Genomic DNA, 13319 nt, shown 5'->3' on the forward strand with positions numbered 1-13319 from the left:
ATCTGACGAAAACAGGCCAAGAAACATTTCTGCTGAAATTGGGCATGCAATTTCTTTGCGGTACTTTAGCATCCATGAACACTCAGACTTTACGTCCACTTCTGTCGTTGAGGTCCAAGATGATTTATAGGGACAAGTAATCCGAAACCAATTTATCTCATTTTCTCTATAGGCTTTGCTGTATTTTGGATGTTCTCTGACTGAGCAGGGAGAGAAAGAAGGAAAAAACTTTTGTTTTGTTTTGTTGCTATCTTAGAATTAATTTTCCAGTGGTGATGGATTTGCAGTGGATTCTCAGCACTCATGTAGCTGCTGAGTTCCCTAGAAGCAATGGAGCCAGCAAAAACCTTTGCAGAAAGAATTCACTACCTGAATCCTGGAGATCATCCTTGAATAGCAATGGTAATGATTTGTGTTCATCAGAGGGCAGAACACATCTATCGTACAGGTAAACAATCTGTTCTTCTCTAAAATACTGCTTGTATGTGTGAAAGAGATTGTTGAAGATTCTGGTGTTTGGGAAAGCTTGGGCAAGCATCTAGCTGAAGCGTAAGCCTTAGTCCTTCAAACACAAGTTTCTGTTGCCTAACAATGTTTACTGCATAGGTATGCAAAAATGTGTAATGCTATACCCTTGATTATAACATACAGTGGAAATGTAGCTTTTGATAATTCTTTCTAAGGTTATTAGCTTTGTGAATTCTTAGGTAAACAAAACTGTAAGCTGACTCTTAAACCACCTTTTATTAGCAAGCAATACTTTACACAATTGTTCCCAAGAGATAGTATTGCACTGGTAACAGGAAGTCAGAAGTCATTTATGTTAAAGTTTGTTCCTTGACTGTGAATTCTCTTTGAGCAAAGCTAGTATTCTTTCATATCTCTGTAATAGTACCCTGGGTTTGAATTTAGGACTTTGGGTATTACAGTAATGTATGCCTGTAATAATGCATTGCATGCACATTTACTGGGCAAATTTACATTGGGGATTTACATGTTTTTCTGTTGAATTTACACCCCAGAAGAGAGGAAGCAAAGATTATTTGAAGAAGAAATATTTTTTTATCATGGCTGACCAGCCTGCATGATCTCTATGATGAGATCACTGTCTGTGTGATGAAAGGGAGAGCCACAGGTGCTGTATACCTTGACTCCAACAAGGTCTTTGACACCATTTCCTGCAGTATTCTTGCTGCCAAATTGGTGAGATCTAGATTGAATAAGTGGACAATAAGGTGGGTGGAAATTTGGCTGGATTGCTGGGCTCAAAGGGTAGTGATCAGCAGTACAAAGTCCAGCTGGCAGCCGATTACTAGTGGCATGCCTCAGAGATCGATACTACAGCCAAGACTGTTAATAGCTTTATTTACAATGTGGACAATTCAACTGAGTGAGTGCTCAACAGCTCCTTCCAGCATAAATTATTTTATGGTTATTTTCATTTGGGGATGCACAAAATAGGTAGGGTTGAACATAAGCAGATGTAAGGCACAGTGAATGTACTAGCTCTCCTTGCTTGCAGGGAGCACTTATTTCAGAGTAGTGCTTGACGGAGTGTAAATGTGGATTCAATAACATGCTGACTTCTTCTGTAACATAGCATGAAAGAAGTGGTGTAGGACCAGGCTGGAAGATTCTGTCCTAAATTGGTATTACTCCTGTTGGCTGAGTTCCTACTCCTGGGTCTGCCTCTTACGTGTAAATGGATCAGTAAATAATGGTATTTTCTCTTTAATTTGAGCGGTAAGAGCAGACAAGGCGGATAGCCTTAGTGTTGCTTCAGATGCTACTTTCCTGTGGTTCAGCATTGTCCCCAGAGCTCTGCTCACTCTTTCAGTGGCCAATGCATGTTTCTCTAGGATCTACCATTCTTTCTCAGGACAAGTGTGGTATAAATATCACTGTTGTGGGCATCTGTATGAGAAAAAAACCACTGCCCTGTGGTAGACAAGCAGTTTAGTATTTGCCTGGAGAAGAGAAACTTTCAATGTCTAGGAGGCAGGTGGCAGCCCAATTATGGTTTTAATGGTTTGAGGTTTGGAACTTTTTATTCGTGGTTTCTGTGGCGCTCTGTACCAAAATAGCTGTATTTTATCCTTGAAGCAATATATGGTTTGGGGGGAAAAAGAAAAAAAAATCCTTTGGTATTTTATCCATTGGCTAGTTATTTCTAGACACCTATTCCCACCTGCTGTTTTATGAACTACAGATTTAAAGCACTTCAAATAGACCACAAGACACTCATCTCCCTATTTTGCTGTTCCTGTCTTCTGTTTTCAGTGTGCCTGATGTACGTGATATTAGTCATCCCTGTCACTTTTACACTTCCTGACTACCAGAAGTTTGGGATGAGACTTTCTCTTTCCTCTCAGCTGACATTTTCTTTGGGAGTAAGGGGCAGGGAAATATTTTGAAGTAAATTTAGTGTTTAAAAAGGTTGCCAAAATAGCGTGGGAACTTCTCAGTGAAATCTGAAAAGGCACAAATTTCATCTGTTTCCTGCTGGGGTTCTTCTATCCTGACCTGAAAGGAAGGCCTTAAAAAAGGGTGTTTCACTTGCTATACCATTGGGGTTTCTCCACCCCACCTTTTCCTTGTCTTTGCCCTTCCAGTTTTTATTCCTGCTGTTTCTGTTTTTTAATTTCTTACTCATTTCTTCCTCCCACCTATTCTGCCTCCCTCATGTACCTTTCCCCCATCTGCATTCCATGCTCCATATCAATTTCTCAACCTCCTCCTGATTTCAACCTTCTGCTAGCTCCTAATTTATTTCTACCTACCTTGGGTACCAAGGATCTAAACTATATGACGAGAGAAAGCAAACATCTCATCATATTGTAGAACCATATTGTCCTGGATGTACTAGCAAAAAAAACCAATACTTGAGTGCTCTTCTCCTTCAGTTGGAATATTTTCCCCCCTAGATATCTTCTGTATTTTTTTATTACATTTTTGGATGGAGGTAAGAAAAAGAGAACAAATATACTCTACAATATAAAGAAATGTTACCAGTAATGCAAAAATGCTACTGCCCCGAACACGCAAATCCACAGGGTCAAAACCTTGACGACTTGTTCAATTTTTCATCCTCTTTTCAAGTACAGCTGCTATTGAGATGAGACTGGAACATAAAACCCACAGCAAAGAACAGACATAATTCACCTTAAAACACTGCAAGGCTTCCGTATTTGTAAATCCTTGTGACAGACAGTAAAATATACATTTTATCACTCCATACTTAGTCAGCCATTTTGTTTCATTTCCAAAGTCACGAGTCCACAGCAAAGATGACTATCACCTGTGTGATGTCAGAGAGTGCGTTAAGCACGAACAGTTAGCATCCACCTAAAGACAATTATACCATGAGAAGCTTTGGTTTGCCACGTCTGATAATGTCCAAGTCTTCTACAACCTAGTCAAGTATTGCAAAGCGTTATTTCAGAGCAACACTTTCTGTAAAAAATACTTGCATTATTATTTCCTTCCCTGTTCCTATTTTAAGATATATACATTTTTAAAAGACCAAGATAAGGAGTTACTTTTTTTCCCTTAAGCCATGATTTATATTCTCGGGTTGGGGGTTTTTTTGAGTCATTTCTTCTTGTGGAGGCAGAAAATCAATAATCACCTTCAAAAAGAATGCTTGTCAGAACCTGACGGAGCAAAATGTATCTGTACCGTGCATACGCCTCCAATAGTCTTCAACCCTACTACTGTCCCTTGTAACCTTAAAAAAAGAGAGAGAGAGAGAGAGAGAAAGTGAAAGATTAAAATCCAGAGATTCTCACTCTGAATATTGGACTTCTGATGTAATTTGAAGTCAGCAATTCATTAAGCGTGCCATTCTGGTACTGGAACAACCTATAAAACATTTACATTCTCTAGAAGCATTTGTCACGTACTGACAGGAACAATGAAATATGCCCATTTTTAGAATGCCCTAAAAGATCAGTTTCCACTTCAACACTCAACCACAGCGAAGTTTTATGGTACGGATGGTTCTGCCTCAAATAAGGACTTGCCAAATAGACAAAGGTCTATGACCGGACTGGATAAAGGACCTTCCACCCATAACTTCCATTTGCCAGGACAGGAACTTCAGGTTTTCAGTTTGACTTTATGATTGGTGCTAAAGACTCTGCAGGATCATTTCAGTCATTCAGCTGATCTAAATAAATCCAGTAACTAGATAAGCTATGCAACTTAAAAACATTTTTATCAGGAGAGAGTTCTTTATAAAAAATTTCCAAAATGTTACATCTGTTCTGTTGACTGCAGGAGCTTAGGGTGACTTTTACTGAAGCAGTTATATTTTTACAAGCTCAGGGAGGGCAAGGGTGATTTAATTGCCTCTCCACCAACATGCAGTCTTACTGAACCCAGCAAAGCTCCTTGTTTCATTGCTCAGAGATAGGTACCTACTCGTGAGCAGACGCTGTACTTTTCAGTGGGTTTGTTCAGTGCTTGCAGTTGTGCACTTCCTTAAATGCTTCCCTGAATCAAAACTCTGAGATGGCATTCTTTCGGTTGACTTGGTCATTTCCGATTTGGCTGCACTCCTCCTCACACAAATGGTTGGGTTTGCTCTCCAGCGTCTCAGCAAGCAGTCAGAAATGTCTCCACAAATCTTTGGATGCCAATACAAATGCCCAAAGTAGCAAAACAAAGGTACTCCATAGCACTTTAGACTGGCATTTTCAACTTTAGTGACAAAACCTCATTCTTTTTTCTCAACTGCATTTGTCCATTTTGGTTCATCTTTATATGCGTAGCTTTTAGCATCACAGCAAAATATGATCTACAAAGTTAGATCCAACTAACTGTAGGTGGGAATATCTAGAAAGTGGAGGACTGTTCAAAGCACTGATTTTAGAAGATTAATTACTTGTGAAATATATTCATTCTTCTTGGCTTATTTCTGACTTTCTGTTCACTTCTGTTATTTAGCTCAACACAGTACTTCCTTCAGCGTGAACTCAGTCTGCCCTAAAGAAAAAAAACAAAAACGGATTGCTCTAAATAATAGTATCTCAGTAATAGTAAGAGATAATATCTTCAGTTTGTTATGCCTGCAAAAAATGTCTGGGCCAACAGGACTGCCAAGGCTCATAAAACTCTTGCGTCACTACCAATTTATTGGCATGAATGTATCATATCTTCCTTTGATGTTTACTAGCTCATGCCAACATTAACTTCCTTTGATTTTAACTCTCTGTGTATGCTTGGGCATCTTTTGGTTGTGGATATTTTTGGTTTGTTATGTTTATGTATTTTTTTTAAAAGGAAATTGATGTAATATTGTCTTCAGATTTGGTGTTCTGAAGATGGGAGAGTCTGCTTAGGTTGATAAGCTCTTTTCTTTTTTAATATTGAGATTAATGTGGACTTGAGCCTAAAAGGATATATTCCAGTATTTTCTTACTTGACAAAAATGTTTAAATGTCATTACTTCAGACAATCTTTTTTCTTAAAAAGTGTTGAATCTCCTGCTATGATGAGTCCCAGGTCTTTATAGTACAAAATGTAATCAGCCACTTTATTATATTGTATGACAGTATGACTTCATTCCTAACACAATTTACTTAAATTGAACATTTTGGCAGATATGTGCATGAGACTAGAGGAACAGAACTTCTATTAAATCACATCCTGAAACAATAACGGATTGTATTGTAGATCTAGCAATGCAGCATTTTCCAGCTCTGCTCATAACTTACCGCATGTTATAGGAGACATTAGAAAGTACACCCAGCAAGACTGAAAACCACTCCACGATAAGGTCAGAAATGACATGTGTAGATAAACGATCTGATTTGTGATGAAGAGGTTTACGTAGCACTGCTACCTCATGAACAGAAGTCAATAAACATGTCCACTTGTAGTGATTCCAGTAACATTGATGAGAGGAAACAAACAATTCTTTAGTGAAAGATGCCTTTTTTTTCTACTCTGTTGTGCTTATATACTGTTTTCCTTAGCATAAGTGACCAACACAAAATATGATTCTTTCTGCAGGCTGCAAAATGTGCAGGCACCGTGGGGGTTTTAGGAATGATTTGTGCGTGTGAACGTGTTACTGGTTGCTATACAGAAATGAAGACAGGTCAAAGAAATTCTCCTAGCACTTGGAACAAAGTCTTATGAGTCTCTGCAGAACCTCCAGTAACAAATTCAGAGCAGCCTCTGATATCTGTGTCTCCTGCCCAAACACAGTGGTACTCACACAGCAGAACACCGCTGAGTATGAAGCAGGATTGTGAGCCACGGACTTCAACTCCAACCCCAAGGAGCACTGGGGTAATTTTAAGATATGTTGGATTGAGGGACAAGTTCTAGAACCTGAGGAAATAGTCTGTGGAAAGTCAGAGTGACTAAAGTCTGCACCAATATTCATATTTCACCATTGTACTTTCTTTTCCATCTTCTCATTTGGGTTCCCTGTTCTAGAGCAAACAGCTTTGACTAGGATAGTTTCAGCTTGAATTAGGTCAACTTTATACTGATCACAAGGCAGAAAGATTCCATGTGAAGCATTAGATGTGAGGCTTTCTGTACTTTGGTGGTAGAGAACACTTATTAGCACCAACCTGAAAGCACTATTGGTTCTTTACAGCATCTAAAAAAACAAAGAAAAAAACCCCAACCCACAACAAAACTAATTCCATTCTGTAGACCTTGATTTTGGAACGAGCTTCACTGATTTTCTGAGATCACAAATACAACCCAGCACGCTCAAAACATGGGATCATCAAGCTCTGAGTGCCATGGGAATATAAGCTTATCCCATCTTTAGTACTATCTCCACTTTCCTTGACTTTCTGATTTCTTTTAAAAGACCTATTCAAAGAAAAGAAAGAAAAAAAAAATCCAAACCCCAAAACCAAAACATAACACCAGAGGTGCCATCTGGGAAAGCAAATCAGTAAAGGACATACTTAAGTCTCAGTTGGGTAGTTTAACAGAGTACATGAAGTATTTCAAAGCTCTAACCAGAAAAAAACTCTTAAAACATGCCAGACTTTGAATAATCTTCTGTTAAAATGCATATTTGAATGCTCATGAAGTCAGAGATTACACAGGGCAAAAACCAACCCCAATTAAAATCAGTAAGTGTCTTACCAAAATTGGATCAGGAATTTGCATTCCAAATATAAACAGAGAAAATGTGACTTTTCTAAGTAGATAATTGTTGACCAGCTACAAACAAAAAATAGCTGCAAAAGCAATAGGCAATAGCAATTACCATCCTACTCTGAGTGGAGCAGAGACCCAGTTTGACCTCCCGTGCCTTGAATGTCACTGAGTAGCTTTGACTTTTTTCTTCCACCATTGAGATCCAATGAAAACTTAAGGATAGGCTCCTAGTCTCTGGGCTTTTCTCTCATTTGCAAAAGACTAACTTCATCAGGCACTTCTTGTTGCAAAAAAAAAAAAAAAAAAAAAAAAAAACCACACCAAAAACAAAGCAATACTTAAGTGTAAAGTTATGACTAAAAAAAGTAAAGGATGAAGAAAACAAACAGAAAGGGTGTTATTTCTTCTATTGCCTGGTATGTTTTAAGCTTAAGAATCAGAAAATGGGAGACTGCGACTGTACTCTGCTTTTGTTATTCAAGTGTTGCTGAGATTTCCTGTGGCCATCTTGCACTGACTTTGGAGTCTTTGGTTTGGAGTTTAGTGCTTTGCCTACTCAGAATTTGAAAGCAAGAGAACCTAGTGTTGGTTGCAGAGTTGCAGCAACCTGTCCTGCTCACCAGACGAGAGGGAGATGGAGAATGATCTTGCTTAGACACAGCTGCTTCTTGCTACCTCCTGAGAGCAGTGTCGCGTAGGTACTCCTTCCTGCACTGCATCGCTGTTCAGAACTGAGCCTTCAAGACTTCAGGAGCTAAATTTGCAGCTGATAAGGTTCCTGCCAATATATATATATGCTTGTCTTCTAGCCCAGTAGATCTTTGCCCATAGTGGTACACAATGGAGCAAGAAGCAAAGCTGACCTTTCAACCAGTAAAGAACTCTGAAAGCACAGTGAGGTGAGAAAGACCTAAAGGGACCAAATCTTAAGAGGACCTAAAATACCAAAAAGTGATATTACCACGTCTTACCATGAACTTTGCCAGCTTCTGCAGTAGCCAGGCCATGAGCCAACAAAATGCTCATATAGCTGTTTAACTTCAAGTACACAAGCAGCCTTTCCGCAGTCAGTAGGATTATTCATATGTTAAATATTGACTACAGTAAATGTTGTGCTGGCTCAGAGCCAACAGGCATTTGTCATGAAGGGCTGTTCCTTTAGAGAAAGCAACTATGTTTAGCAGCAAAAGGAAAGGGCTGCTTTGGCAAGTAGAAATCTATTTAAATAATGTCGAAAAGGGTGGGCGTGACTACTTGGGCTGATACAATAATTTCTTTTAGGGGGGTTGACTAGGGTTGACTGCATAGGACTAACTTATAGATGGCTCTGTTAGAGTTCTCATCTGCCCACTGGAAGTGTGAAATGCCATTACTAAAGGGTCAATGGTGTCTAATGACCTCAGAAATCCCGGGGCTGTCTCACCTGGGACAACGGAGCTGTTTTCCATCCATTCCTTCCATAAATGAGAGCAAAAAGTGTTAAAGATTGTCTGGGTATTTCTTGTATTTTAGTTTTCTAGTCTAGTAACCTATATTTAACTTTAACTTTTAAAATTAAAAGCCTGATCTTTTCGGTTCCTATTTCTACTAACAGTCCCTACTCATTTAAATAAATATACAGATGGAAAGCTATTTTCAGAAGTGTTCAGCATTGGCTTATATTCTGTGGAAGTCAGCAGTAAAACTCCTACTGATTTTTACTTGGGAGTAGAACCATGTCAACTTTGAACAGTTTTGAAAAGCCTAACTGAAGCATAATTTTGACTAAATGCTGCCCAGGTATAATCCTGAAGAAATGAAGTCAAAATATTCAATTAAATATGTCACCATATTTTCAGTCCACATTTTCTCATTAACATGGGTGCATTGTCTGCACAGGCAGAGACATACCACAGAAGAAGCCGAATACTTCCTACAGATACTGCTGCTTAATTCAAGCTGCTGTTATGACTTGTTAGGTAGCTCACAAAGTTTACCTGAAATGTGTTGGAAATATATCAGCCATTTGCAACCTTAACTCCTTTCCCTTTTTCTGTTTTGAATGCAGACATCTGAAGGAATTTAGGTAATTTATATTTGAGCTTGAGCAGTATACCATTAACAACTGATGAAAGACAGTAGATGACAGCTCTGCAAGAATAGGAAATGCATCGATATTTATGGTAATTCCCACTTATACCTATATACCTATGTTCATAGATATGTACATGGACAGATGTATTTTGGTAATTTAAGCACACTGATTTTTAATGCCTCTTTCGCACCAGATTCCAGATGTTTCCTGAAGAATGAGACTGTGGTTCCGTGATAATTTAAGCCTACTTAGACTGAGATGACTGCAGAAACAAATCTCACCAAAAAATATGTGTGTGTATATATTTCAGCCAAATTGGTTCTGAGTGGACTCATTACCTACATACTGGTGCCTGGAATAAAATAGAAGCTGGAGAAGCCTGGCTGAAGGCAGGGGCACAGGTCACCCTCACACAGGTTGGTTTAAATGGCTGTGAAATTGCACCAGAATACCTTCAGTATTTTCTGATGTGAACTGGAGACTGTAGGATTGTTCCCTTCAAATTTTGTCCAGTATCTGCTAATTAACGGAAGGGCTTTTGTTGATCACGATGAGACCTGGATTAGCCCATAAGCATGTAATAAGAACAATAAATATCCTGCTTTCTTGACACTTTTTGTAAGATTAAGTGATCAGTGATGGTTCAGTTGGTTTTGAATGTCGTCAGTGCTGCTGCAATGGTACTGTCTTACCTCCACCAGCCCACATGATTAATGGGGGTCAGGACTGTTTTTCTTATGGAGAGGTATAGTTACATCAATAACTATCTTAACAGATACATAGCTACAAAATACACCATAGTGAGTGTATCATATTAGATATATATATATTTATGTAACAATGTAAGTTACATATATTTAACATAGTGTAGAAATAATGTCTGGGTATTGATACATTAAGGGCCAGGAGGAAGGGGAAAGAATAGTTACTTTCACACTGTGACATTAAGAGCTGTACTACATTTGGTGTAAAAAGCACAAGAAGCCAAAAGGAACAGCTTAGATATTGGACCCACTAATGCTGGATTTATCTGCTTAATTTCCTGCTATTTTTTTTTTTCTTTTGGGATTTTAAAGGCTGAACATCATTATTTATATATGTTTATTATTTTCAATATATTTAGGTTTATAGCCATGGTTTAGTAGATATACTGTATGGCTATTATGATAGAAATATTTGCACGTTATGTTTTGAGATGCTGCTAATTCTAGTAGAACTTTTCATTTCCTGTTGTGAGAATTTTTCCTTCTATCTCTGAAAACTGAATTTGTATGAGGCTTCCTGAATGTATTATGTTCAAAAATTGAGAGCAAAAGACAGATATATTCGCTACCTCAGCTGTGCTATACAACCCCCTACCTCCTTTTCAAAAATGTATTTTGTGTTTTTAATTTGAAAAGCAATTGAGCCCCCATTTGGGGCAATGAATGTGTAAGTAAAATATGTCAGGTGATGTATTTGAAATAACCTCAGTGATTTCAGAGTAATTTCTCACATTTTCAAAAGTGACTTTAAATGAAATTAAGTCGACTTCAAATGAATTGCGTTTTAACTGGATATTAGCTTTTACAGCTTGATCTGATTCCCTCTTTATTATGTAGTGCAGTAGCTCACAATCAACTGAAGTGAGAGTTAGTTCCTGGGGAGGTCTTTCTTTTGTATACAAAGATAGGCTTTCATACGAAGGTGTCAGAATCTGTTCTCTCTACTGCACTGTGTTGATATTTTGAAAAATATAGATGGTTCTTCAAATGTCTAACGTGACACTGATCCTCTTTAACTCTGCATATTTCCATGCTAATATAAAAGCAGCCACATCACTTTCAGTGCTTCACTGGTAGCTCATTAAAAAAATGTAAAGAATAATGTCAGCGTGTCTGTTACGATGAATATTTTGACGTTCACACCTCTGCTGACGGGTGCCTGAGTGAACGCACAGTGTGAGTGGCACAGGTGCTGGGTGCCTGGCACGCAGCCCCCAGCCCAAAGGCAGGGAAGGGGCAGCTCTGCTGCCCCCCAGCCCCGTGGGCTGCTGAGGCAGGAGGCGCAGCGTGTACAAGCCCTACACAGCCGGTGTGACTGGGTTACGACACTGGATCTGTGTGCTAGCAGCTGGTAAGGGGAGCCTTGCTTTAGTTTGCCAGTATGCAAAGTCTGGTTTTATAGCCTTTTTCGATGGAGCCAACCTTGTCTGTACCAGTGAGTGCCTTTCACAAATCCTGCTATGGGGGAAAGAAATTTCACCTACTCTCCTACTCTCAATATGTTTTTGTGTCTCTGCTGTATGTCAGGGAAAGATATGTCCATTTTTGTGTGTGTAAAGGAATCAGGCAGATGTACACCAAATTAGCTTGAACAACTATTTTAATTTTTTTTTGCTGAGAGAAATTGCAGGGTGGTTATGAAACGCAAAGGATCTAAGGGTGGCAGTATTCTTGTATACAGAACAGTCTGTGGTTCTTCATTGCAATCTGTGCCCCCACCCCCCCTAGCTTCTTCAACACAAAAACCATCCATTACAAGGCTCCTGCAGTCACTGATTCATGTGCTTGTGATCAAACTTTCCTGCTTCTAATACAGTGAGTGGTTTATAAAAGATGGTTGCAATTCCTAGATGGACTGAGTGTGTCTGTTCCTGTGCTGTTGTGCAGCCACTTTATTATGCTCCTGGTCTCTCATCAGTGATTTCAGTCCTACTATGAGAAATTAATCTCTTGGAAGAGTTCATTTATATTTTGATCATCACCTAACCTGCATAGCTGCACTGTGCACTACGCTTTGTGATAGCAGTCTGTGATACCAAAATCCTGATAGCTACCCTATAGCCAATTTTCAAGGCCATGTGAGATGATACCAGTCCTTGTCCCAGAACAGTATCAACTGTCTCACCAAGCCATCTGATCTGTACTTTCTCATGTGTGCATGTTAGCCTAGACACATTCTTTTGAGCACCAGCTAATATATGAGAGCTCACGTTCTACAGTCGCATGTGAATTTCTGAGGACACCGAGTCAGCTCATCTGGCAAATGTGAATTACAGCTGCAGGGAGGGTCCATAACAGGACTCAGCAAAGGATGTAATATTTTGAAGCTTCCTCCTCTTCCCCCTACTTACATTTTATTCTGCAAAATAAATTTACTTCTGGATGATAACCATAGGAGGCATTAGCAATCTCTGCAGCATGTAAAAATATAGGAAGCCAACAAGAAGCAGTACTTCTAATTTAAAACTAATGTTTCTTTTATTTTCAGGTCTACCACTTGGCTTGAACTACAGGTTTGAGGAAAACAACCACCAGATTCTGGTAATAGGAATGCAGGGAGATTTCTTTTTTCTTTCCACTTTGTTTCCTCTTTAATAACAGCCTTACACATGGCACTGCACAGGCTACTCCATGACATTCTTCCACAGTCTCCTAATATGAATTTACAAACAGGGAGCTACGAGAGTTACAGGTGCACACTTTGGCCTCTGCCTTCCACTCCTCCCACCACAAATGCTGCTGCAGCATGGCGCTGGGAATGCAAACATACCAGCACTGTGGATGGTGATGACAACTGTCAGACTGAAAGTCCCAGTCACTTACAGGGAGAGCATCTGGGGCTACAGCAGCATCACTGTTGTTTATAGCTCCCATTTCCATCCCTCCAGCTGGACCCACAGTCTTTTGGGTACCTGTGACACCTACACACCCAGCTGATATCATTGCACCCACGTAACTGTCTTGAATTGTGTGCTTTTTGTTCATGTTTGAAGCACAGGCTTATGTCTCAAGAGACTTCATTGTCACCTGCTGAATATTGGTGGTGTTGTGTTCCAGCTGGATTTATCATTTTATAACATAAAGGCCTCAGACTTTACTTCCTCTTAACTTCCTCTTAGTCTTTGTCTGCTTCAGATTTTCACAGCCTTCAGAAAAGCTACTATATTTTTTCTTCAGGGACAGTTGAGGGAAGGCTAAATTATCTGGTGAGTTAAGCCTCCTGTATGCAAGTTGAGGAATTGGGTATGCTTTTGTTAAAGTTTCTTGGCAAACAGCTCTTCTGTATTAAGTAGGGTCTGCTGCTGTTCTTAAATGTATTGGTTTTAATTTCACTGTTGCAAACTAGC

General features: G+C 39.2%; 1 long non-coding RNA gene across 1 annotated transcript; it reads left to right on the plus strand.

Annotated features, from left to right (window-relative positions):
- Window positions 1–264: 264 nt before the first annotated feature.
- On the plus strand, window positions 265–12964 carry LOC119143801. The gene is made up of 4 exons (XR_005102812.1): window positions 265–448; window positions 9182–9296; window positions 9402–9624; window positions 12461–12964. It is a non-coding gene; the product is annotated as an uncharacterized LOC119143801 (long non-coding RNA).
- The last annotated feature ends 355 nt before the right edge of the window (window positions 12965–13319 follow it).

Source organism: Falco rusticolus, chromosome 2 (assembly GCF_015220075.1).
Source record: "Falco rusticolus isolate bFalRus1 chromosome 2, bFalRus1.pri, whole genome shotgun sequence".
NCBI classification, from domain to species: Eukaryota; Metazoa; Chordata; class Aves; order Falconiformes; family Falconidae; genus Falco; species Falco rusticolus.